The 5,230-nt window shown below is 37.4% G+C and overlaps 1 long non-coding RNA gene across 1 annotated transcript; it reads right to left on the minus strand.

The window, feature by feature from the left end:
- Positions 1–200: 200 nt before the first annotated feature.
- LOC131785849 (uncharacterized) lies at positions 201–1,984 on the minus strand. Its single transcript, XR_010718597.1, has 3 exons — positions 1,845–1,984; positions 1,285–1,434; positions 201–1,083 (listed from the first exon to the last, which is right to left on the minus strand). It is a non-coding gene; the product is annotated as an uncharacterized lncRNA (long non-coding RNA).
- Positions 1,985–5,230: the final 3,246 nt, after the last annotated feature.

Consider the following 5,230-nt stretch of genomic DNA (forward strand, 5'->3'; position numbering starts at 1 on the left):
TTGCTCATAAGCATTACATTTTTAACCGAGTGTAATGTTATTAACTTTATGGAAGAGAAAACTAACTACTTCCCTATTAACGTCTGACTGAATCAGTAATGAGTGATTCGTATTGCAAGAAGTAGACTTTTTACATTATCACTGGTAGATCGAGCCACCTGTGACGAAATATTTATTGATTTGATGGCAGGGACAAAAAAAAATGTCTATGACAGACAGATGGATGTATGAGAAGACAATCAATCGAAACTGATCGAAAGGCGTTTTCATTTATTCACACTAATACGTCTGTTTAATAACTTAACTTATGCAATATCTTTTAACTTTCCTAAAAATGATAATTAAATATGACTCGTAAAATCACCGATAGGATATGGTGAGCTATACCCTTGTACCCAGACCTTCCACGGCCAAGCGGCAGCACACGATCTGAGCTACTCAGGTTCCCAACATCGAATTGCAATAAAAAACACTGAATGGTTTTGCAGCTGTGGCACAAATTTTGTTTGAAATTATATGATTAAAACAAAAGAACTCTCAAGCGAACGAAGACTTGCCAGAAACTTCCAGGTATGGCTGCAACGCCCTTGTCGTCGCAGTCAAAACTTGCCTGAGTGGTGGTAAAGAGACCAACGTAATGCACTGTACTCAAAGATAGGGAAGTCAATCAATCTCGTTGGGACCTTCCTCTCCCCCATTTGCCAACATAGAAGATATCATTATTTCCTTTACCCCACCTGTGGGCATGACTGCGCTAATTTGGAGTTTGTCATCATCCAATCTTATGAATGAACCACAGGCATCAGGTTGGACATTTGTCTGACCGCTGAAGTACTGGACTACAGCTTCACCAGTGCTGTTGGAGAGCTGTGACCAGGTTAAGCGTTCGAACCCCAGGTTTACTGCAATAGAACCTCAACTGAGTGAAATTCGTGAACTCTTTTAGTTCTTTCATGGCATTCAAGTTGAGTGCCATCCTCTCGGTGTAATATTCGGAGATTTTACGATAAGATCCTTCAAGTTTGACTCCATCTTCAGCAGTTGAACCGGTAATCATATAGTTAGAAACAAGAAGCAAACCTCCTGAAAACAGAAGTGTCAGGGGACCGTTAACAAAATCAGCCTAGTAAAGCTCAGAAAACTATTGCAAAGAAATTGCATCAAATATACCAAAGTTTTATGAACGTATTTTCAACTGAGCACTACAAGGAATAAAAATATAAGAAGAGTAGCGGCTATGTAGCACATCACCACATTCAATCACCACACAAAAACATCACATACCACCATCAGTAGTCATATCACAGTACACAAGTAAAGGCTGTTCATTTCTCTCGGGATCAATCCAGTAAACACCTTTTTCTCCGGAGCCACCAGATTCTAAAATGTGCCTACAAGAATAGCCAGGATGCTGATGATGCCAACCGATTAAATCTGAAAGAGAGAAAACAGGGATGAATCTTCTTGAGTTTTTTTCTTTGTCAGCTTGATGTAAAAGTTTCTCCATATTTCCCTACTGCTATGTCTTTGTTCTTACGTGCGACGCGGGCCTTTTTTTTCAGTCATTATCGGGAATTTGAATTGACTTTCTAAAATTTGAATCAAGTCTGAATTGATTTGTTAAGAAACTTTTTCCTTCATCCTGAAGCTTCTTTTTGATTTGGGTATAACCATCTCGTTGCTCTACGTTTTTTTAATATCGATCGAAAAAAAGTTTTTTAAAGAACATAGCTTAGACCATCGAATCAACATCAGAATAAACCTTTATCGTTTACCTTTTTTATCATCGTCATGAACTCATGATAATCATCTTAAATTCATCGTCATAATCATCAAACACTTACAGCCGTCATCTGATATGTCACAAAGGACCTTTTAGTGGATTTCCATCATTTTCGGGATCGATCCAATATTCTCCTTTTCCTTTTGAGTCTTCAGCGTCCACAATGTGTTTGCATGAAATAGCAGGTCTTGACGAAAACCAACCTCGTATAATCTAAGTTTAAGATAAAACACTTTTCCCAAGAGAAAACCTTCCTAGCGGAACACTTGACCAATTGCTATGATGATGTTGAGTATTACCCCAACCATGACTACCAATCAAAAACCAGAATCATCGCCATGAGTGTTTCTCTTGAATTTGATTATATGATGAACTTCAATCCCTTAACCTCCAAATTTGCAAAGAGCAGAAAACTGGTTGACTAACACACATTTCTATTGTATTTTTTCTTTCTTTTATAATATGCATCAATCAGTCTTTTTAATGCCTCCTAGGGTAAGGGAGAATATATGTATGCATATATAAACAAAGCTACCTTCGTTTTCAAGCACAATATAGTAACTCCTTGAACTGCCTAATGACCATAATGGAATTTGTCAGGTACCTTTGCCGTAATACGTTGAGCTCACCAGTACCCTTTAGGTTAGTTGGACTCGACTGCCACGTAAGGTTGCTCAGCTGACATTTTCCGTCAGAGAAAATGTTACATGATAAACACCCTTCGGTTGTCAGACAACGAAGTCCACATTCAAATTCATCAGCAAAAAAGGTCTCAGTGACGTGTCCAACCAGTTTAAATCCTGAGAAATAAGATTTCTTTTTTGTTAGTTCATGCGAAAAGTTAGTTCAGGAGGCCTTCCCCACAAGCCCGGTGGCTTCCTGGGTCTCTTTGCCTTCTATAAATTATACTTCTGTAAAAAAAATTTTTGTATAGTTAAAAAGGCAAATAAATGATGATGATGATGATGATGATGAAAAGGTTCTTCTGTTTTGGCATTGCATTCCATAAACAAGAATACTGCTAAAAACGAACTTTATCCCAACGGAAAAAAAAATCTCATGTTACTCAGCAGCTTGATAGTCTCATCCTTAACCGTACTTTGGGAACGCATGCAACCCTTCTCCCCCGTCCCCTCCACATGAACGGCTTATAAGAAGAATAACAAACAACTAGCCCTCTTCCTATTTCATTTGTTTTGTTTCTCTTGTTTGTCTGCTTGCTTCTATTTTATTTATTTATTTATTTATTTATAAGCGATATTAATGCAAGCTGGCCCACTTCAGCTTAAAGCTGCTTTGAATGGGGGCCTGCTTAGGACATATTAAGTAAAGCAAAATCTGTTTAGAAATATAAAATACAAAGGGAGTTCATGACACAAATTAAAATTTACTCATAAGATATACAATATACGTTACATAACGAAGAATATTACATTAATCAAATAGGTGAAATTGAGAAGTTTCTTAAAATTAGGCGGTGAGGTTGTTTCGTGGTTTATTAGTCAGAGTATTCCACGCCTTTGCCCCTTTGTAGCGAAAGGAACCTTGATATTTAGATGTTTTAGCCAGAGATAATCGCAACAGGTCTCTATATCTGGTATTGTAGGTATGATATGGGCGGGAGAAAAACTCAAAAGATAGGCAGGCGCGAGACCATGTAGGTGTTTAAAGACTTGTAGGCAAGTGTGATATTTCCTAGGATTTTCTAAAGAAGGCCAGCTAAAAGTACTGCCTGTACTTTCCACTTAACGCTCTTTGATGATACGAGCTGCTCGCAGTTGCAATTTGTCCAGGTGGTCCCGATTTGTTTTACCGCAGCCTTCTCAGACTACAGCAGTAGTCGAACAGTGAAGGTATCATGGAGTCATTGAGTGTGATACAGGCCTCTTGAGGAATGACTTTGCGAACTTGCCAAAGCATTTCCAGCCTAGCAGATATTTTGGAGGCAATATGCTTGACTTTTATTTGTTTATGTGTTTGTTATATTAGCGGTATGAAAGCATGTATTGGGCAAAATAGACCCATCTTGCTCGCACGTTTAGCCAATCAAAGCAAGGAACTCGTCTTGTCTTATTCACTTAGTTAGCCAATCAGAGAACGGGATCCGTCTTATTTACACAATGAAGTAGCCATTCTCGAACGCTAGTGCAGTGCACCTTCTTCTCGTAGCCCTCGATTTCCAGTGCAGCGCACCTCCTCGCCTCAAGGAAAATTTGAAAATAAATTAAAGGATACACCGCCGTACTGTTCGAAATATCATTCATATTTGGAAGTTGAACAACGGGGGAGCACGGAATGGAGTGTCTGTGAAAGGCTTCTATCTATTAAATTCTATCAAAACAAGCTTTTGTTATGAGACGAGAACAGGCTGTCATCTCGGTATTCACAAACAAAGAAGTTTCTAAATTGTTTACGTAAAACATCTGTGACGAACTCGAAGTTTCACAAGTTGAGGAAAAAAACCATAACAACAACTTCACCTGCAGTTTGATTACTAATTCAACTGGTTAAAAATGCTTTATCGTGAAATTTAAAACTTTGAGTCAAGGAAAATATCTCATCTCTTAAAATATATGAAATATATTGAAATAAAAAGGATCCTAAATTGAGTGAGAGGTAGAAACTGTTCGTAGGTTTAAAATTTCTTTTGGATAGCTTTTAGTCAATTTTCAAAACTGTACTGAAGGATGTAAATAAATAAATAAAAAAGATCCTAGAACAATCAAAGTTGGTGGCGTTACCTTCCAGTCTTTCGTAAATCTTCTCCTGTGTTAAAGTGATCTCAAACCCGGTTGTGGCGACTGTGTGTGCAATAAACGCCTCAAAAATCACACATGTGGTTGCAACCAATATCAATTGTATAATTTTCTTTATCATCTTAGCTTTTCACCCTAAGAAGAAAGACATTTTTTTTTCACTGTTTGGAAATTCAGAAAGCAGCAAAGTTCAAGGGGACTTATTTTACTCCCTGACATTCAACGAACAATTGATGACCAAAGCTCGACAAGAGCTCCTTCGACGAAAATTTTCCAGTTGTAACCTTAATGAAATATGAATACCTAGAAGTACGGCTGCAATATGCTTATCTACTGCAAAGAAACACTGAAAGTTTAATTTACATACTCTTCCTTATTAAAAATTCGTGCTAGAAGTGAATTTCCAAATTAACGACAAAGTCAAGGATGTCAATTAATTTCTAGATGAAATTCCGACAATTTGATTGAACTGCTTTATCATGGAAATCAGTCTTGAAGCAACGGATATTTAATGTCATAGTTTTCCAAAGACCTCTTTGACTCCAATAAATTATCTCCAAAATTTTGTTTTCCGCAGGTATGAAGGTGAAAGGTTTACTAGAAACCATATACTTTTTTTTCGAGTGTGTATCAATTCATTTGAGTCAAATGAAGCTTTTCTTATGAGATGGAAATAGTCTGCCATCCTAGT

Source organism: Pocillopora verrucosa, chromosome 8, assembly GCF_036669915.1.
Source record: "Pocillopora verrucosa isolate sample1 chromosome 8, ASM3666991v2, whole genome shotgun sequence".
In the NCBI taxonomy this organism is placed as follows: domain Eukaryota; kingdom Metazoa; phylum Cnidaria; class Anthozoa; order Scleractinia; family Pocilloporidae; genus Pocillopora; species Pocillopora verrucosa.